Source organism: Cydia fagiglandana, chromosome 21 (genome assembly GCF_963556715.1).
Source record: "Cydia fagiglandana chromosome 21, ilCydFagi1.1, whole genome shotgun sequence".
NCBI classification, from domain to species: Eukaryota; Metazoa; Arthropoda; class Insecta; order Lepidoptera; family Tortricidae; genus Cydia; species Cydia fagiglandana.
Window position 1 is genome coordinate 14462098 of NC_085952.1, and position 23006 is coordinate 14485103.

Sequence of the window (23006 nt, forward strand, 5' to 3'; positions counted from 1 at the left end):
ACAATTAAATTAAATACCCTGGTGACTTAAACTCGCTTGTGGGCAAACAAAAATATTTATTTATTTAATCTTTATTGCACGAAAGAAAAATCCTATAGTACAAAAGGCGGACTTAATGCCATAAGGCATTCTCTACCAGTCAACCTTAAGGCTAAGCAGAGAGATTGTGAGCGTGTAAATATATAGCTGGGGTTCTAAGGTCCACCACCTTGCATTTTGGAGACAAAGCAAACCGCTTGGAACAGGTGTTCCTGGGGATGATCTGAGCCGATTAAGCCCGGTTGCCAAGAGGTTCCACCCAGCAGGTGGGCAGGGGAGGGGGGGAAAAAGTGGCTCCGGCGCGCCTCACTCTAAGCTATATATCTGCATACATCTAGCAAGTATATCAAGTTTGGTGTCTTTTTCGTGTAATTCGAGGATGAAAAAATCATTTCTGTGACTAAATTTTCACTCTTCCATACAAAAAAATCGAGAAATTAAAAATTCCAAAAAAATCTTTTCACTTTTTTTTTCGAAAATCCTCTACAAAATTAAAACTATGAGGATTTGCTCTAGAAAAAAAATACCTGTGAATAGCCCAGTTATCCTACTATATAGAATAGTAAACTTGTTAAACATTTTTTTTTCATAACTCTGATAAAAAAAATGTTTTGTGTCGCGCGGCGTACCTGCATTGTAAGAGCGGTATGCAGCGTTTAGGATTTTTAAGTATGTTTCGATGGTTTCTGATAAGTTGTTATTCTTCTGGTTGTAGAAAATTACTTCTGGACGTGATATATATACAAATATAAATTAAATGTATAAATATAGATGTTGGGAAAACTTTCGCCAATAGAGTTATTATAAATGTGATAAAATTAACAAAGCAGATGTTGGTTAAAATGCGGGTTAAAATACGAGTAAGATATATATTGTTCGCAATTGCCACTATATGCCCATGGGTCCGTGCATTTTAGTTTTTTCTTAACGCAGTTGCACCTCCCTGCGCATTTTGTTTTGCAGTGGCAACGAATAAGCTCTAAACAAGCAGCAGCCGCCGCAGGTAGGCTTGTACATATGGGCTCCCAATAACCATTTTGTTTGGACCAGCTCCAGTCAGCAGGACATGGAAGCTGTTGCTGAGGGGCTATAATCTGTCCCCAAACATAGCCTCCTTGGTAAACTGCACGGAGAATATGTTTACGTAGGTAGCGCATCTTCCATTGGAGGCAGATTCTCTAACTGAAGATTATTTTTTGTAAAAAGTACTTTTCGGCACTCTTTTACACTTGTACTTGTACCTGATCCGAACACTGTAACACAATGCATAGTATCAAAATAATGTCTAAGGACCAATTCACATCTCGTAATTCAAATCTGTTCAGATTTAATATTGTAAGACTCTTACTTGTCATACAAGACAATAACATTTTTTTCCAAAATTGGCTGCTCAATGTTGTTTTGTTTACCGTATTTAAATCCCTCCAGAACATTACAAGGACCACTAAAACCAGGATTGTCAGATCCCTCATATTTCCCACTTTTCTGTATGCTGTATGTCTCACATGGACACTAAGGGCATCCGAAAAACAGAAAGTGAATGCACTAGAGATGTGGTGCTGGAGACGAATGCTGGGCATATCATGGACTGAGCATCAATTATTGAGGAGCTTGGCATTAAAGAGCGGTTGCTTTCTACGGGCAAAACTCGGTACTCAACTTCTTTCGACACGTGTCTCGTCGAGACGGAACATCTACAGAACGTCTAGTTGTGCAAGAAAGAGTAGGAGGTGACAGGGCTAGGGGAAGATCTCTAATGAGATGTACTGACCAAACCAAATCAGTGTGTCGGTCACAGTAAGCGAATGCTTACGGAAAGCAGCTCTACGGGAGGAATGGCGACGTGTCGTTAAATGAGTCGCTCAAAAGTTTTCATAATGGCCACGACCACTCTATCAAGAGTGTAACGAAGAAGAAGGCCCTCCGTTACAGCAGGATATGCGCTTTAAGCTTGAAATACGCTTTTTTTCCCTTTCCACACACAAAAGAAACTGTGTTGTAACCTGAAAAGGCGTGGAAGAATGGCAAGACTACTATCCTTTCTGGTCCTGTAAAATAAATCATATATCTATGAGTTACAAATAAAATCATATATTTAAAGAAAGTTTGCAGAACGTGACCATTAGCCCAGTTGACCTGTCTCTTATTGCGGTGACATATTTATTTATTTTATTTACAATTAATGGAAGAACTACAAACGTTAGCTTAAGAAAATGCAATAGCATGGCACGAGAGGAACAGGTGATTCTTTCCTGTGCCAATCCTCCATTAATTGTAAATAAAATAAATATGTCACCGCAGTATACGAGACAGCTCACCAGGGCAATTGGTCAAGTGCTGCAAACTTTCTTTAAATATATGATTTTATTTGTAACGCATAGATATATAATTTATTTTACAGGACCAGAAAGGTCAGAAGTCTTGTCATTCTTCCACACCTTTTCAGGTTGCGACACTGTTTCTTTTTTGTATGGACAGGGAAAAAAGCGTATTTCAAGCTTGGAGCGCATATCCTGCCGTAACGGAGGGGTTTAAATACGGCAAACAAGGCAATATTGAGCAGGCATTGCCAATATTGATAAAAATTGTTATTGTCTTGTATGGCAAGTAAGAGTCTTACAATAGTAAGTATGGACAGATTTGAATTACGAGGTGTGAATTGGCCCCTAGACGTTATTTTAACAAAATGCATAGTATTTTGTTACTGATTTTACGAGTACATCAGGTACAAGTACGAGTGCAAAAGAGTGCCGAAAAGTACTATTTACAAAAAAAAATCTTCAGTTAGAGAATCTGCATCCAATGGAAGATGCCCTACCCACGTAAACATATTTCTCCGTGCAGTTTACCAAGGAGGCTATGTTTGGGGACAGATTATAGCCCCTCAGCAACAGCTTCCATGTCCTGCTGACTGGAGCTGGTCCAAACAAAATGGTTATTGGGAGCCCATATGTACAAGCCTACCTGCGGCGGCCGCTGCTTGTTTAGAGCTTATTCGTTGCCGCTGCAAAACAAAATGCGCAGGGAGGTGCAACTGCGTTAAGAAAAAACTAAAATGCACGGACCCATGGGCATGTAGTGGCAATTGCGAACAATATATATCTTACTCGTATTTTAACCCGCATTTTAATCAAACATCTGCTTTGTTAATTTTATCACATTTATAATAACTCTATTGGCGAAAGTTTTCCCAACATCTATATTTATACGTTTAATTTATATTTGTATATATATCACGTCCAGAAGTAATTTTCTACAACCAGAAGAATAACAACTTATCAGAAACCATCGAAACATACTTAAAAATCCTAAACGCTGCATACCGCTCTTACAATGCAGGTACGCCGCGCGACACAAAACATTTTTTTTATCAGAGTTATGAAAAAAAAATGTTTAACAAGTTTACTATTCTATATAGTAGGATAACTGGGCTATTCACAGGTTTTTTTTTTCTAGAGCAAATCCTCATAGTTTTAATTTTGTAGAAGATTTTCGAAAAAAGAAGTGAAAAGATTTTTTTGGAATTTTTAATTTCTCGATTGTTTTGTATGGAAGAGTGAAAATTTAGTCACAGAAATGAATTCTTCATCCTCGAATTACACGAAAAAGACACCAAACTTGATATAGTTGCTAGATGTATGCAGATATATAGCTTAGAGTGAGGCGCGCCGGAGCCACTTTTGCCCCCCCTCCCCTGCCCACCTGCTGGGTGGAACCTCTTGGCAACCGGGCTTAATCGGCTCAGATCACCCCCAGAAACACCTGTTCCAAGCGGTTTGCTTTGTCTCCAAAATGCAAGGTCCCCTTAGAAAACAGGACCTTAGACCTTATGCTAATATAGGATACCTATACAAAAATACAATACAACTGGCTACTTACCGTCAATATCTTTTATTTTCACTTTGTGATTGCGTTCCAAAACTGAAAAAATATTATCTTTAGCAAAAACAGACTGACTTCAAAACACATTTTCCCGCCATTATTTTAAATACAGAAATATGAGCTAAACTATGGCTGTACCGATAAAAGATAATGGTTCGGATTCCACCAAGATCCTATCATCAGATCCTATGTTTACGACATTCGGAACTAATGTAGTGAATCATCATCATCATCATCTCAGCCATAAGACGTCCACTGCTGAACATAGGCCTACCCCTTGGACCTCCATACGTGCCGGATGGTCGTGGTGGATGGGGGTCCGGATGGGGTTTTAATGTACTGAATATCCCCATCTAATATACAGGGTGCTTTTGTCATCACTCACCAAACACTGAGGGGTGAATATATAGGTCATACTGAACAACTTTTACGATGGGGCCAACCCCGAAATCGCGAAAAAATATGACCAGCAGCAGGAACCCAATTGGTGAAAATATCTTACCTTTGATCACAGGCTTGATGTGGTTGATCATGCCATCCCTTGGGTACTTTGATGATAGGATTCTTACGTATCTTTTTAAGTCTTTCGTCCATTCAGGAACTAAAAATACAAGAGTTCGTCAGATATGGACACATATAGGTAAATATATCGATAGATGGGCGGACAAACCTGATAAATCGACATATTATGTCAGTTAAATAGGAACTCTACGCCCATCAGTTTTAATTTCAAAAAACCCATTTGATTTTATCGGGTTTTACCGCCCGCCCCTCGATATAGATGGCACGTGGGCGGAGGTCAGAGGATCTTGATAGAGTTGGAGACAAACAAGCGTCTGGTTCTTCGTATCGCGTATATTGGGAAAGTAAGACAAGTATACAATTACTATATAATGTTCACATAATTTCAACTTTAGTAATGGCTTCCAAAGCGATACAGAAATGGTTACGAGTATATTGTAAAATTTTAATTACCTCCTTTTTTAACGCAATTATGTGGTATTTTATGATTCGAAGGATCTTAATTAATTCAAGAGATTCACTCACACAATTATCAATACACCTTATAATTAGAAGTATAAATTCACTTATCTAAGGGCTCATCTTATGGCTCCTCTACATGATGGGCCAACGCCGGCCACTCCAAGGGACGCAGCCATGCGGTAGAATGAGAGAGCAATATCACTTGCTCCCTCTAACGCATAAATGCGTCCCTTGGAGTTGGTCCATCGTGTAGAGGAGCCATTAGACGATGCGAGAACTCGCATGCAACGTCTGTACTCTTTCTTTGGTTGGGTGGTTCTGGGTTTCTCCTTGATTAAGAATCTTTAGAAATAATAAATTTCTTACCCTTTTTTCTGTCTTCTTTTTTTTGCCTCTGGTAATTATCTGGATTTTCTGTTAATTTTAGGTTTAAATATTTAAATACTCTATTCTCTACTCTTCTCTACTCTTACTCTACTCTACTCTATTCTTTTTCTTACTCTATTTTTACAGTAACTATAAAACTGAAATAGAATTTTCAATCACATTCAGGAATGCCGGTAGGTATACGGACGACTTTTTGTCTTACCCCTCACAAAAAACCCTTTCAAAATTACATTATTCTTACCCCAACCCATCTTACATAATTTTTTTAAACAATCACACTATTTTTCCTGTTGCTCAGATATTTTTTATGCGTTTTTATTGTTAAATTTAACAAACCCTCACTTTTTGTTGAAAAATCTGTGTTACATTTTTTAATAAATGATGCACTGATATATTGTGTGTAAATTTGTGTTATATTGTGTGTGTTATTGTAAAAGCGAGTTGTGAAGCGTTGATGTATAATTAATATTGTGTGTGTTGTTTTATTAATTAGCTTCCTTCGGTTATTCTTTTTTATCGTTTTAGGTACTCACCATCCGAATCTGAAAAGAAACAGCATTTTTATAACAAAATATTTTTTAAGAAAAAAAAACCGACTTCTATGGGGCCCGGTGAAAGAATATGGTAAATGGTGCACTATGTAGAAAAGGAGGTAAAACCAGTACCTACTTTCTAGTAGCATTTCGTTTCCGTAAGGGTCGTAGTTATCTAGCCTAACCTAACCCACTTCTCTGATAGCAGTTCGGTTCTGTGAGGATCGCAGTTCGAACCTAGTCAAACCCACTTTTCTAGTAGCATTTCGTTTCTGTAAGACTCGCAGTTCTAACCAAACCTAACCCACTTTTGTTCGGTTCTGTGAGGATCGCAGTTCAAACCTAACCTAACCCACTTAACGGCGCATGCGGTGCGGTGTACGGGAGTTTGAGCGGGAGGGGTTTGGCATCATCATACCCACATTTTATGGTCGGTAATCATAGTGGTTTATTTAGTTTAGGTATCATAGTGGTTTTCCGGGTCAAGGTCCGGGTTTCTGAGTCAGAGTCCGGGTCCGAGTCCCGGTCCAAGTCCGGGTCCGGGTCCGAGTCCGGGTCCGAGTCCGGGTCCGAGTCCGGGTCCGGGTCCGAGTCCGGGTCCGAGTCCGGGTCCGGGTCCGAGTCCGAGTCCGAGTCCGGGTCCGAACCGGATCCGGGTATGAGTCCGGGTCCCAGTCCAAGTCAAAATCGAAATTCGAAATCACCAAACATGTACTATGCGTCGTTGAAGAGTTCTGTTCTGATCATCATCAGCAGTTCCACTTCATCAAATGCGACAGTTTTTAATGTAAATGCTTGATTTTATGATGAAAATACAAAAAATTCTATACGTATGCCTTTAAGATTTGAGGAGTTCCCTCGATTCCTTATGGATCCCATCATCAGAACTCGAGCTTGACAGAAATGTGGCTTAAAAACTAAACTTGCTTAACAAACATAACGAAGAGGACAAATCGCCAAACGTGAACTATGCGTCGTTGAAGAGTTCCGTTCTGATCATCATCAGCAGTTCCACTTCATCAAATGCGACAGTTTTTAATGAAAATGCTTGATTTTCTGATGAAAATACAAAAATCTCTATACGCATGCCTTTAAAATTTGAGGAGTTCCCTCGATTTCTCATGGATCCCATCATCAGAACTCAAGCTTGATAAAATTGTGGCTTAAAAACTTAACTTGCTTAACAAACATAACGAAGAGGACAAATCGCCAAAGGTGAACTATGCGTCGTTGAAGAGTTCCGTTCTGATCATCATCAGCAGTTCCACTTCATCAAATGTCACGTTTTTGAATGTATATGCTTGATTTGTTGATAAAAACACAAAAATCACCATATGTATGCCTTTAAGATTTGAGGAGTTCCGTCGATTCCTCATGGATCCCATCATCAGAACTGGATTTTGACAAAAACGGGACCAATCTGTATGCATATACATACAATCAAAAAAATAATTTTCAAAATCGGTCTAGTAATGACGGAGATATGGAGTAACAAACATAAAAAATAAAAATAAAAATAAAAAAAAACATACCTACAACCGAATTGATAACCTCCTCCTTTGGGATTTGGAAGTCGGTTAAAAAAGGGATTTCATAAGTTGGCGCCTATAATATAACAAATAAATTATAAAATAATAGTTATTTGTTTTACAAGGGGTCAAGTTCTTGTTTAACCTCTCGTGCTAATATTGATACCCGAGCAAGCGAAAGATTTCAAACTTGAACCACGGGCGCTATGAGTTAACCGATTAACCGGTTAAACCGTTAACCCTGTGTCAAATTGTACCTACTGGTAACCATGGTATACAGGTTTAACCGGTTAACCCGGGTTAGTGGGATGGTGCAAGTGGCTCTGCCTCTTGGTTCGTAACTATGGCAACATTATAATCAAGTAGAAAAGACGTAAATGACCATTGATATTAGTCACTTAATGCTTTTTTACTTTGTATTATTAGGTAGGTATATGGAAAGAATGAGTGAAAGAAGGCTAACAAAGAAAGTGTATGAGGGAGAAGTGGAAAGGGGAGGTGGAAGGGGTAGACCTCGGCGGTCTTTCTCTGATCAGATCGAGAAATGAAGAAAGGCCAGGTCAAGAGCACCCTGAACCGGCGAGCGTGTATGAGGAATGTCATGAAAGTGAAGGAAGCGAAAGAGGTATGTCAGGATCGTAGCGAGTGGAAATCCGTGGTCTCTGGCTACCCCTCCGGGAAATAGGCGTGTGTATACCTATACATATGTGTGTATTATTATATGAGTGTAAGTACCGCTTAAAATACATATTTAAGAATTTTATGAGTGATATTTATAGTTCGTTTTTTTAGCATTAGAAAGTACTTGCAAGAAGGTAAGCGATCTTGACATGTCTTTTAATTGAAAAACGCTTTTTAAAATTCAAAAACTATTACTTATGAAAGCAGAAGAATATAAATGATCGTATTAGATTCATAATTGTTACATATTTGCCGTAAGTTATTTTTAAAATGTGTTTTTCAATTAAAGGACACCTCAAGATTGTGTACCTAATTTCTAATGCTAAAAAAAACGAAGTATAGGTGACTAAAATGTCTTCTTTACCTTCTCGTACATAAGAAATTTGTTCTCCACTAGAATCACCATCTGCAAAAGTAGAAAACAAAATAAATATATACAAGGTGATTGTTAAGTTCGGGACACACTTATCCCACGTACGTTTCTAAGCATACATCTTTCAGGGTTCAGATTGTCATAATGCATTGCATACGTTCCGTACGTGGGATAAGTGTGTCCCTGCCTTAATAATAAATAGTGTAATTTTTATCTACCTTCAATTAGCTTAAGGAGCCATGAGGGTAGATTTTGTTTAGTTTTATTTAAATACCTAAAAATACAGAGTATAGATACATGTGAAAGTTCTTAAAGTTTAACCCCCTTATTCATAAACGTTTACTAAAGTTGACAAGCTGATAATAATCGTTCGTCCCTTTCCATCATACCAATACGTCGGAAAGGGACAAACGATGATTATCGGCTTGTCAATTTTAGTAAACGTTTATGAATGAAGCGATAAAAAGTTAAATAAGTAAGTAAGTAGGTACAAACTATTTTCAGGCGAACTATGTGGCATTACAGTCCGCATGATGGGAAGTCCCTCGTCATCGTCGGATTCTAATAAAAAAACAAAAAGTAGATATTAGACATACCGTAAAATTATAAAACTTTGCCCACCGCATTTTCACTTTCTTCAGAAATCTGTAACTACTTTTAAGTTTCATATTTAGTTATTTCGCTCTTACTGAACTGTGACGCGGTGGGCAAAATTAAGTTAAAGGGCAAAGTTTTATACTTTTACGTACCTATAGTCAATATTACAACCATCTTGCATTATAATTTATAGGTAATAATTCGCTTGCGCTTGAGCAGCGTGCTTACGAGTACTGTCCGCATTAAAAACACAGGGTGGCCAAAAAATAATGGCATGGACAAAATAATCCGTTGCAAGGGAGGTTTTGGAATTAGACTGAGTGTGGAGTGTAGACTGTAACTTTTAGTGAAGGGGTTCGTTGGGTGAAGCGTAGAAACTCGCCGCTGGAACGCGCTGGCCGCTGTGCTGTCTCGAAGTCCGCTATACCTCCATTTACCGGTATATGTGTTGTGTGAAATAAAAACACATATGTCTGATTTTAATTACTGGAGAGTGTTCAGGCAAGTGATAGAGTTAAGCTCTCTGAGTTCTCTGAATATGCTACAAATGGCTCGGGTTTATATAGGAATGGCCGGGCGATATGTATCTCTGAACTAGTGGATATTATATGCAGAGTGAGTTTTATTTATTTCTGCCAATCTCGTTAATTATAAGCACGTATGAAAGGAGCACGAATCCTAGACTTATAAATAGATACAATATTAAGCACGTATGAAAGGAGCATGAATCCTAGACTTATAACTAGATATAAAACATTCCACGCAATTCATTGAACATAATATATGAGCACAAAGTAAAACATAATATACAAAAGTAAAAATAGCAACCTAAACGTAAAGACTAATTTAACACATGCATGAACCCTAATAGCTATTTACGACACTGAGCAACTTTATACTATGGAACCAACCCCGAAATCGCGAAAAAAAAATGGCTGTTTCATACATTTTGGCTGGTCAATTTTCTATGGGAGGGTAAAGTTTTTTTTAAATATGGCTGTTATTTTTTAAATTGTAGCAAAAACTTAGAAATTTACTCACGCTCCGACGAGGATGTTGGCCTTTTGTGGAAATAATCGGCATCTGAGAAAGCGATCATTGTAAATTCTAAGTAAAGCCTGACCAGTGACCAGTACCTAATATATTAAGCACACGCCATATTGCGGAATTTCATTGGAACTAAATTTTTCAATCTGAACTGAACTATCACCACATACATGAGAATAACAGCGCCCTCTTGACAATAATCATGTATTTCTGGTCAGACTTTAGTTTATAAGACATTTCAGCCTAACAGTCCAGAGAAGAAATCTGTGGCCCTAATGAAAAAGGGTACAAGTCTCACGCAGCTAGGAGTAAAAGGGCACAGGTGTTACTTGGAACTTATACCCATTTACAACTGCGCTGCCCGAGACTTATACCTTTTTTCACTAGGGACACAGAAATATTCCAATTTATTTGGCCACTTTGATCGACATTATTTATTTGATGCAGATCTCTCATAGTTTAATTTTGTTGGTGATAAGATAAAAAAAACAGATAGTTACGATTTGTCAATGGGGTCTATTTATTCACTCAAATACAGGGTAAATATATAAGATGTACCTAGCTGTGTTTTTTTTTAATTGTAGCAATAACTTGGAATTCCAGTAAATTTTACTCACCATCCGAAGGAGAGGATGTTGGCCTTTTGCGCAAATAACCGGCATCTGAGGAAGCGATCATTGTAATCTTATAAAATCTATGTAAATCCTGACCAGAGGGGCTACCGCGAAAACCGAAACTCGCAACTTGCGGGGATCTTTCTCTTTTACTCCAATGAAGGCGTAATAAGTGTGACAGAGAAAAATGCCCGCAATTTGCGTACTTCGATTTTCGCGGTTATAGCCCAGTGACCAGTAATCATAGAAGGTAGAATCCTATAGAAGTGGTATACGCGTGCCTCCGTGAGGGACAAAACATACGCAATGCGACACTGTGATTGGTCGAATTTATTTCTTGCCAACCATAATCCATACTAAATTTACGGTGGGGAACAAAAAATATGTGAGACTGTGACAAGGACTAACAATAATAGCGCTTTCGCTGCTACTCCTACTGAAAGATATATAAGACTATCCCGTTCTGTCAGTTATCCCCACCACTCATGCCCAATCCAGTTTAATACTAGATTCATGCCAGTAATTTATAATCACGCGGTCACCCCATACAACCATTTCTAGTCGCCGTTACGACGCGGTGTTGACACATCTTGTGTCGACACCGTCTGTTTCGGTCACAATTCCAGTCGCAGAGTCGTCGCCGTGTCGACACAGTTACCAGAAATGGGGAAGGGTCGACACATGACACAAAGTGACATAAAGTGTGGTCGCCGTGTGCACACATTGTTTCGGGTTTGCGACTACTTTATGCCAAAATCATTCGTTCATTCGTTCATTTCGTTCCTGTCAAATGGAAACTGTCAGATGGAAAAATGCTTAAATAAAAATAAGTGACATTAATACGCCATCTCTAAAACGGATTACAAGACGTAATTATATATTGTTTGCATTTATATTACAATAGGACTTAATTATTATGGGGAATTAAACTGCTCGAGTGATTTGATAAACTAAGTGTAATATAATCAACGCGCCACCACATTGTGTTAGTTTAGCCGGAAATGAAATTGTTTACTTCTCAGTGCCTGTGTTCATAACTATATTATTTGATGCATTTTTAGTACTTCGATGCGTATACTATACTTAAATAACAGAAATAACGCTTTACATACTAAGAAACTTGTTAATTATGATGTATAAATATGGTTTAAGGCTGAGAAATATTGCAGTCACAAAGTAGTCGCAAATGTTTCGACTTTGTGTCGACTCTGTGTTGACACATGACACGCGCTGTCAAAAGTAATAACAAAGTTACTGGATTTGCAAAATGGCTCCTTGTGTTCATTCGTTTTCAGATATTCTCAAAGTGTAAGAGCCATGCCGTGGAATAAAAAAAAGTTAATCCTCATATTTTAATCGCGATTAATTTAGTCGACCTAACATAGATTGAAATTGCATTAATCTGAATATTAATCGAATAAATTATCGATTAAATCTCGATTGAAAGTTGACAGGGGGACATTTTTGTACGTAAATGGAATAGGATTTGCATGTAAATATTTCCCACCTTTTCGGGGCGGGGACAAATGGGAACACACAATTTTTGGATGTATTCCCATTTATTCCCGCAGGGAACAGATGGAATAGGATTTGAAAGTAAATATTTCCCATTTTTCCCCCCTTATCGGGCTGGGGACAAATGGGAACACACAATTTTCGGATGTAATCCCATTTATCATTTATCCTCGCAGGAAACAGATGGAATAAGATTTGCATGTAAATATTTCCCATTTATTCCACCTTATCGGGGTGGGGACAAATGGGAACACACAATTTTCAGATGTATTCCCATTTATCCCCGTAGGGAACAGATGGAATAGGATTTGCATGTAAATATTTCCCAATTTTCCCACCTTTTCGGGGTGGGGACAAATGGGAACTTACAATTTTCAGATGTAATCCCATTTATCCACACAGGGAACAAATGGAATAGTATTTGCATGTAAATATTTCCCATTTTTTCCCACCTTATCGGGGTGGGGACAAATGGGAACACACAATTTTCGGACGTAATCCCATTTATCCTCGCAGGTAACAGATGGAATAGGATTTGCATGTAAATATTTCCCATTTTTTCCACCTTATCAGGGTGGGGACAAATGGGAACACACAATTTTCGGATGTATTCCCATTTATCTCCGTAGGGAACAGATGGAATAGGATTTGCATGTAAATATTTCCCATTTTTTCCACCTTATCGGGGTGGGGACAAATGGGAACACACAATTTTCAGATGTATTCCCATTTATCCCCGTAGGGAACAGATGGAATAGGATTTGCATGTAAATATTTCCCAATTTTCCCACCTTTTCGGGGTGGGGACAAATGGGAACTTACAATTTTCAGATGTAATCCCATTTATCCACACAGGGAACAAATGGAATAGTATTTGCATGTAAATATTTCCCATTTTTTCCCACCTTATCGGGGTGGGGACAAATGGGAACACACAATTTTCGGACGTAATCCCATTTATCCTCGCAGGTAACAGATGGAATAGGATTTGCATGTAAATATTTCCCATTTTTTCCACCTTATCAGGGTGGGGACAAATGGGAACACACAATTTTCGGATGTATTCCCATTTATCTCCGTAGGGAACAGATGGAATAGGATTTGCATGTAAATATTTCCCATTTTTTCCACCTTATCGGGGTGGGGACAAATGGGAACACACAATTTTCGGATGTATTCCCATTTATCCCCGTAGGGAACAGATGGAATAGGCTTTGCATGTAAATATTTCCCAATTTTCCCACCTTTTCGGGGTGGGGACAAATGGGAACACACAATTTTCAGATGTAATCCCATTTATCCCCGCAGGGAACAGATGGAATAGGCTTTGCATGTAAATATTTCCCAATTTTCCCACCTTTTCGGGGTGGGGACAAATGGGAACACACAATTTTCAGATGTAATCCCATTTATCCCCGCAGGGAACAGATGGAATAGTATTTGCATGTAAATATTTCCCATTTTTTCCCACCTTATCGGGGTGGGGACAAATGGGAACACACAATTTTCGGATGTAATCCCATTTATCATCGCAGGGAACAGATGGAATAGGATTTGCATGTAAATATTTCCCATTTTTTCCACCTTATCAGGGTGGGGATAAATGGGAACACACAATTTTCGGATGTATTCCCATTTATCTCCGTAGGGAACAGATGGAATAGGATTTGCATGTAAATATTTCCCATTTTTTCCACCTTATCGGGGTGGGGACAAATGGGAACACACAATTTTCGGATGTATTCCCATTTATCCCCGTGGGGAACAGATGAAATAGGATTTGCATGTAAATATTTCCCAATTTTCCCACCTTTTCGGGGTGGGGACAAATGGGAACACACAATTTTCAGATGTATTCCCATTTATCCCCGTAGGGAACAGATGGAATAGGATTTGCATGTAAATATTTCCCATTTTTCCCCCCCTTATCGGGGTGGGGATAAATGGGAACACACAATTTTCAGATGTATTCCCATTTATCCCCGTAGGGAACAGATGGAATAGGATTTGCATGTAAATATTTCCCAATTTTCCCACCTTTTCGGGGTGGGGACAAATGGGAACACACAATTTTCAGATGTAATCCCATTTATCCCCGCAGGGAACAGATGGAATAGTATTTGCATGTAAATATTTCCCATTTTTTCCCACCTTATCGGGGTGGGGACAAATGGGAACACACAATTTTCGGATGTAATCCTATTTATCCTCGCAGGGAACAGATGGAATAGGATTTGCATGTAAATACATATTTCCCATTTTTTCCACCTTATCGGGGTGGGGACAAATGGGAACACACAATTTTCGGATGTATTCCCATTTATCTCCGTAGGAAACAGATGGAATAGGATTTGCATGTAAATATTTCCCATTTTTTCCCACCTTATCGGTATGGGGACAAATGGGAACACACAATTTTCGGATGTATTCCCATTTATCTCCGTAGGGAACAGATGGAATAGGATTTGCATGTAAATATTTCCCATTTTTTCCCACCTTATCGGTATGGGGACAAATGGGAACACACAATTTTCAGATGTACTCCCTGGCGTGACAATGTGACGTAACGTGACAGGTGCGACATTTCGACAAGTCTCATTGTTGCTGACGTCACAGGCATCCATGGGCTACGGTTATCGCTTACCATCGGGCGGGCCGTATTCCTGTTTGTCACCATCATTGTATTATTTTTAAAAACTTTATTATATCGGCAAAAACATGTATTTCTTTTGCGATGTTTATGATGATAATGATGGAAATTGTCACAAGATTTCAAAGAACTTTCGGTAATTCTTGAGTTCTGTGTCGGAATTTCGTGACAATTGTCGTATTTCTTGTGACAAATGTCATTAGCTTCGCAAAATAAGTATTTATTAACTGGCGATATGGTGGAGTTTTTTTTTAATTAACATGTTGGTGGCAAACAACCACACCGCCCGTCTGATGGTAAGCGTTTACCGTAGCCCATGGAGGCCTGTGACTTCAATTACAGTGATGTAGACAATAGGGAATATTAGGCAAAGCTCTGCGTAGGTGGCACTAGTAGTACACATACAGTAAACAAACATGCGTCACTACGTCACTCACATATCGCCTATCGTGAAACACGACAATCGAGGGTTCGGTTTCTGCCTCTCTATCACTCTCGCATATTCGAGCGATAAAGAGGCGGATAACTAAATTTCGATTTTCGCGTTTACCGGTAGGCACTTGTTAACAAACCGCCTTGATGCATCAATGTCATATTTAGGGTTCCGTACCCAAAGGGTAAAACGGGACCCTATTACTAAGACTTCGCTGTCCGTCCGTCCGTCCGTCCGTCCGTCTGTCACCAGGCTGTATCTCACGAACCGCGATAGCTAGACAGTTGAAATTTTCACAGATGATGTATTTCTGTTGCCGCTATAACAACAAATACTAAAAACAGAATAAAATAAAGATTTAAATGGGGCTCCCATACAACAAACGTGATTTTTGACCAAAGTTTAGCAACGTCGGGAGGAGTCAGTACTTGAATGGGTGACCGTTTTTTTTTTGCTTTTTTTTGTTTTTGTTTTTTTTGGTTTATGGTACGGAACCCTTCGTGCGCGAGTCAGACTCGCACTTGCCCGGTTTTTGTATTGTCTTTGAAAACTTGACAAAAAACAGTTTAAGGCACAGTATGTATGCAATGGTCATTTTTTGGGTATAAAATCAATTTGTTTACGTTATATGTCCGTCTTTGGGTCTCTAATTTACATATATGTACCAAATTTCAACTTAATTGGTCCAGTAGTTTCCGAGAAAATAGGCTGTGACAGACGGACAGACATACAGACGCACGAGTGATCCTATAAGGGTTCAATTTTTTCCTTTCGAGGTACGGAACCCTAAAAAAATTGTTTATAAATTTTGTGGAACACGGCCTAGCACCTTCACTGATGTAGAGATCAAGATAAAATTGAGAGCCCTAAATAAAGTTTCAAGAGCGGATATCTCAAAAACTATTCAATATATGGAAAAAATTGACTAAATAAACTTGTAACAAATTAAATTAACTTTCATTTTCTATAAGTGGCCATGTCGCTACGATGCATAGTTTCCGAGATATAATCGAAAAACCGGAAAATGGGACCTTCAAAGCCCCCTCAAAGCCCCCCCCCCCCCCCCCCCTCAAAGGCTACGGCCGAGGACTTTTGATATGTTCACCTCCTAACTTGTCCAAACCAAGTTAAGGAGCCAAAAATTGTGTTCTGAGCATTTCCCTCTACAACTTTATTGAACTTTCGTTGCCTGACCTAGTAGCGTATTGCATTTCTTTAAAAACTTTTCTGTAAAAGGTTGACGGGTGTTGGGTGTTTATATGGTTTTGGTCGATTTTTATCATTCGCATCGCCCATCGGGGGGCACGGCAGTGCCCCCGCCAAGTCGAGCGCGAAGAAGAAGAAGAAGAAGAAGAAGAAGAAGAAAGACATTTATTCCATAAAACACACATACACAGGACAATAATATGAAAGAAATAAGATAATTAGAACAACAAAACAAAGAAATTATGTACACATTAAAAAAACAAAACGGAAAAAAAAAATTACACACTTGGGTCCAGCAATGTGTGGCGTAGGGAAAAGGCCCTGTCTCAGCATATTGTTGCAATTTGCAAACGAGGCAAATTCCAACGCTGTTATTCTGCCAAGGCCTTAGGGAGTGACATTAAATATTAGTAATATATAAAAAAATGATATAATATATATATACAGAAAAATAAAAACCATAATAATAAAGTAAGTGAAAAAATAAATTAATAGTTATTTTGAGTTTAAAAGCAGCATAAAAGAAAAAAAGTGGCATAAAGAAAAAAAATATGAAAGCGGCATAAAAATAAAGAATTAAAATGTTTGTGATTTATTTACCGATATTTTGATAATGTGCAGCGGGTCCAGATTCAATTTGAGTGTTAATAAGTATTTCACGCAGTTTCCGTTTGAAACCGAATTTGGAACCACAGTTTCTAATAGGAGGTGGCAAGTCATTCCAGCACTTGGTAGCTTGGAACCGGAAGCTGCCACGGAATGCAGCACATTTATATTTCGGTGCGATGAGCGGCTTCAGGTTAGCTGTAATACGATCGGTCCGCCTTTGTTGTCGCCAAAGTAATTTCTCCAAAAGATAGGTAGGCTTGCCGCATTTAATTACACCAAACAGAAGAGAAGCTAAGTGAAGGTGTCGCCTATGTTCCATCTTAAGCAGCCTTGCACTAGATAGGTAAGGTGAAACCGATGTTCGAGGAGGAATGTTGAAACAATAACGGGCACAGGCATTTTGAACCCTTTGGATCAGCTTTTGAGTTTTCTTGTACAAACACGGGCCGATAACTGTGTCACAGTAATTAAATTTGGACAGTACCAGAGCTTCACAAAGTTTTATTCTCAGGTCTACAGAAATGAATTGACGCAACCCGTAAAGCACTTTCAGCCTATAGAAACAGTTGCGGACCGTGTCCATAACATGCTCCTCGAAACTAAGGTGACAATCCATTAAAATACCAAGATTACGAGCTTTATATACTCGCTCAATTGGAATACCAGTAATTTGAACATTATCGTCACACTGCACAAAACTAGAAATTTGTTTTTTACTCCCAAGCAAACGCTGCCGAGCAAACACTGCCGTACCATCCTTTACTGGAACCATTTCGCCGCATTTTCAGGCCCCTATTAAAGAACCTCTGGATAAGACCAGAACGCAGAAATTTTGGTCATCCAGTAAGCTATAATCACATACTTAAAATCCAAAATTTCAAGTCTGTAGGTCATTTAGTTCCGAAGTTAAGCGAAAGCAAAGTTTCGCATTTATGAAACTCACTCATGATCATCAGAATAGAACTAGTACTTCCCATAAACTCAGAGAGCTGAAATTTGGTACAGAGTTAGGGTTTAATGGCCACATAAAGGGAAAACCTAAAAATATTGCAATATCAGTCACGTTTTAAAGATATAAGAACTGCATAAGTAAGTTTGTAATCCCATATAAATATATGATATTACAAAGTTACTGTTGCAGTTTCTACAAATAGTTGGTAAAGTAAAGGTACACTACGATGTACGATGTGAGTATGAATGAAGATATGTTTAGTTATGATATGTGTATACATAGTATGGGTATGAGTACCCGAAAAGAAGGACTGCCTACAAAAAGAGATGAGATCCCATCAAAAACATTACATGTAAAAAGGTGCAAGTCTCGCAACGCTTTTACTACAAAAAAGTTTTGAGATGTAATATGAAACCAAGTCGGTTATTTTAATCAGTGCCAGGGGGTTTCTACAAAAAGAAGTGAAATCCCACCAAAAACATTCTGTAAAAAACTAGCCAAGTCTCGATGGAGCTGCTTGTTTATCTCTAAAAAGTAATGAAATCTAGACAAAGTCGTGCCAAGTCTAAGGTTCCTTACTGCGATTTCTTTATTATTATAGTTAATGTTGTGTGACTTGGCCGTTGAAGGGTACACAAGGGTACAAAACCAGGTGCTCCATGACACCATTGCACCAATCTATCGCCAGAACCGCTACCCATTGACGATGGAAAATTGCCACTTGGAAAACGTTGATTCAATAACCAGTCAATTGTAGGCTTGATAAAGCTGGGTATTTCAATAATACTTATGTATGGGCGAGCCTGAAACAAACACTTCTTTTTGGTGCAATGGCAGATTGGTGCAATGGTGTCATGGAGCACCTGGTTTTGTACCCTTGTGTACCCTTCAACGGCCAAGTCACACAACATTAACTATAATAATAAAGAAATCGCAGTAAGGAACCTTAGACTTGGCACGACTTTGTCTAGATTTCATTACTTTTTAGAGATAAACAAGCAGCTCCATCGAGACTCTGCTAGTTTTTTACAGAATGTTTTTGGTGGGATGATGACTTACTAGAATTACGAGCACACGAGACACTAATAGTAGTTTGACAAACCTTGGTTTTCAAGAGGTATTTTATATTGACATTTGCTGTCACAAATTTGCTGTCAGATTTAGTCGCAAACCGCACGCAAAGTGCACACAAATGTGTCGACACCTTGTTACGGAAAAGTGTAGACACGGCGACGACACTTTGTTTCGAAACAATTCTAGACACATTGTGTGGACTCTGTTACGACACATCTGACATTTAGTTACCACTTTGATGATTCTGCGACTGGAATGGTTATATGGGACGCGCCAGATTACGGAATTTCATTGGAACTATTTTTTTCAATTTAAACTGAACTGTCACCACATACAGAACAATAGCGCCCTCTTGACAATAATCGTATATTTCTGGTCAGACTTTAGTTCACACTTGAAGACATTTTAACCTAACAATCCAAAGAAGAAATAGATTAACGATGTATTTCAATTTATTTGGCCACTTTGATCGACATTATTTATTCGATGCGGATTGCAGACTGTACCTTACTTAATTAAATAATTAGAATTTTGTAAGTTAAAAAGAAACAGATAATTACCATTTGTCAATGGGATCAATTTATTCACTCAAACACAGGCCTATACCACCTATAAGTAGCTGTTATTTTTTAATATGTAGCAAAAACTTGGAAATTTACTTACCCTCCAAAGAAGATGTTGGCCTTTTGCGCAAATGATTAGCATCTGAGAAAGCAATTTTTGTAATCTTATAAAATCTAAGTACCTAGTTTATATTTGAAGACATTTCAGCCTAACAATCCAACGAGGAAAAAGATTGGCGATGTGTTCCGTTTTTTTTTGTTATTTGGCAACTTTGTTCGGTATAATTTATTTGATGGCGCCGGTCGCTGCTGCAAAGGCTGCGTTCAGCTTATGATATGGCCGTGTCGTACGGCTGCGTTCGTGGCCCACAAATGGTCTCACCGGAAGATCAGCGCTGGCTCTCGGGTCAGTAGGTATTACGCTGAGGCGAGCCCATTTCGTGGTAAACTTTAACGCTTACCAACTTTATTAATATTTGTAGTTTTTAGTTATACTCTTGTATGTAATCTTAGTTTTAAGTTTATCACGAATAAAATGCTTGATTCTTATTCTGATTCTGATGCAGAATGTACCTACATATTTTAATTTTGTTGGTGTTAAGATGAAACAAAAAAACAAACAGATAATATTAATAACCAGCATTTGTCAATGTTATCTATTTATTCACGCAAATACAGGCTGTTACTTATACATATTATTTTTTAATATTTAGCAAAAACTTGGAAATTTACTTACCCTCCAAAGAAGATGTTGGCCTTTTGCGCAAATGATTAGCATCTGAGAAAGCATATTTTGTAATCTTACAATTTCAGGCTGTTATTTTTTAACTGTAGCAAAAACTTGTCAAACTTACCCTCCAAAGATGTTGGCCTTTTGCGAAAAAATTCGTCATCTGAGAAAGATAATTTTGTAATCTTATAAAATCTAAGTAGTTTATATTAGAAGACATTTCAGCATAAAATCTAAGTAGTTTATATTAGAAGACATTTCAGCCTAACAATCCAGCGAGGAAATAAATTAATTTAGTTACAGTTATAAGGTAAGGTGGGGTAAGACTAACATAGTTTATTTTGCTCGGGGTAAGATAACCCCGGTGATAGTCTTACCCCAGCTTACCTTAGTTGTAGTTTATAGTAAGTAAGGTATAGTTTTGGATGAATCAAGAATTTTAATTCTATTTGTATAATGTGGTTTTATTTCTTCTTTTACATAGACTAAACAATATTAGAATTAAGTAATTTAAAATTAAATAAATAATTTTATTGTAATTAGGTACTTACTTTGCTGCATGATTTCATCATCTACAAAAAAGTACAGATTTTATGGTAGCTAAAACAGGAAGGTTATTGCAAAACTTATCAACCTTCAAGTTAGGTATTATAGCCTAGGTAGATCTAAAGAGATAATATGTTTAATACAGTATAATCTACCTGGTACCACTTGATGAGAATCTTGATCGTCTGAAAAATTAGAAATACCAAAATGTAGGAATAAAATAAAAAAATAATATTTATTTAGGGACAATAAAAACAAAACATTTATTTGAAGCTACAATTAAGTGTTGTAAATAGTTGTTATAATATGTCATTCCTGAAATACTGTACATAAAAAAATCACAAATAATAATTTAAAACACAATATTACACAGACGATCTATTCTCGCACCAAACTACGAGTATACAAACTACAAAGCCTTTTGGGTAATTGGGTACCTACTATCCGTATACATTTATTTTTTCATGGCTTGACTTTTATGTAGATTCTACAATCTACATAAAAAATTGTGATTTTTTTGTACCTAGTACAGTACAGTATTTCAGGAATGGCATATTATAACAACCTTCGAGCAACACCGGCTTCCGACTGTTTACAACCAATACTTGCTTGAAATAAATGTTTTGTTATTATTGCCCCCAAATAAATATTTGTTTTTTATTTGTACTTACGTACAAATTTCACTTACTTATTTGTTTTTCTTTCGGTTGTAGCCGTACATTTATGTCAACATCCACGTCTGTCAAAAAATAAGTAACGTTTTCCGATAAATATGTACGTATAAAGTTTTCCCCAGGATTATCTTATTTCAAACACAGACATAGAGAATCATACTGTCTTTGTCTTAAGCTAGTACTAGCACCCGAAAGAAAGGAATGCGTATAATTTTCCTGGTTCTACTGATTGACAAGGTGTGTTTGCGAGACTATAAATACAAAATACTCGATATTTATTACTAATAATATGTAGTGCTTACCTGCGAGCAAATCGTCTAGCCCTCCACGCAAAGCTGGTCGCTTGGTAGGAGGATTAGAATCTGTAAATTAGTTTTTTTAGGGTTCCGTACCTCAAAAGGAAGAAACGGAATCCTTATAGGATCACTCGTGCGTCTGTCTGTCTGTCTGTCTGTCCGTCTGTCACAGCCTATTTTCTCCGAAACTACTGGAGCATTTAAGTTGAAATTTGGTACACTTGTGTAAGTTTGTGACCCAAAGACGGACATGTAACGTAAACAAATGAATTTTGAATATGGGGGCCACTTTTGGGGGATAAATGAGAAAATTTAAAAACAATGTTTTTCAAACTATATTGTGTTGTGTTGTGTGTCAAATTAAAGAGCTCAATGTGAGAATTTCAAATATATTTTATTTATAATTTTAGAATAAATATTTTAGAAGTAATTCAAGAAAATAGACAATAAATGACCATTCCCCCCCCCCCTTTTTATCTCAGAAACTACTGTGTCTAAAATTTTGAAAAAAAAATACATAAAATAGGTCATTACCTATTGATGACAGGAAAACCTATTAGAAATATGTAGTCAAGCGTGAGTCGGACTATTTATTTAATTTTTGATTTGATTTTGATAAAAAACCCGTAGGGGTCGGCTACGGGTTTTTTAAAGGCAGTTCACTCGCGTTTTACATATATAAAATATATTGTTAAAAATTTAGTAATGTACGGAACCCTTAGAACGCGAGTCCGACTCGCACTTGACCGGTTTTTTAAATTACATATCGGATTTTTTATTGTCAGGAGTTAGGAGAATTTGTTGTTCGCTCCTAACATTTTATCTTAAGAGGCCCACTGATTAACAGTCCGCCGGACGGTATCGGCCTGCCAGTTAGAACAACATTTTGACAGTTCCGAACAACGGACAAGCCGATACCGTCCGGCGGACTGTTAATCAGTGGACCCCTTTACGCTAGCAGTACTAGTATGTACCCGACAGAAAGGAATGAGTATAATTTTCCTGGTTCTACTGGTTGACAAGGTGCTTGCCAGACTAAGTATGAATACAAAATACTAGATAACCAACACTAATAATTATTTCTAACAGGTA

General features: G+C 37.8%; 1 long non-coding RNA gene across 1 annotated transcript; it reads right to left on the reverse strand.

Moving 5' to 3' along the window:
• Window positions 1-3904: 3904 nt before the first annotated feature.
• LOC134675287 (uncharacterized) lies at window positions 3905-5320 on the reverse strand. Its single transcript, XR_010099716.1, has 3 exons — window positions 5272-5320; window positions 4424-4522; window positions 3905-3960 (listed from the first exon to the last, which is right to left on the reverse strand). It is a non-coding gene; the product is annotated as an uncharacterized LOC134675287 (long non-coding RNA).
• Between the last annotated feature and the right edge of the window lie 17686 nt (window positions 5321-23006).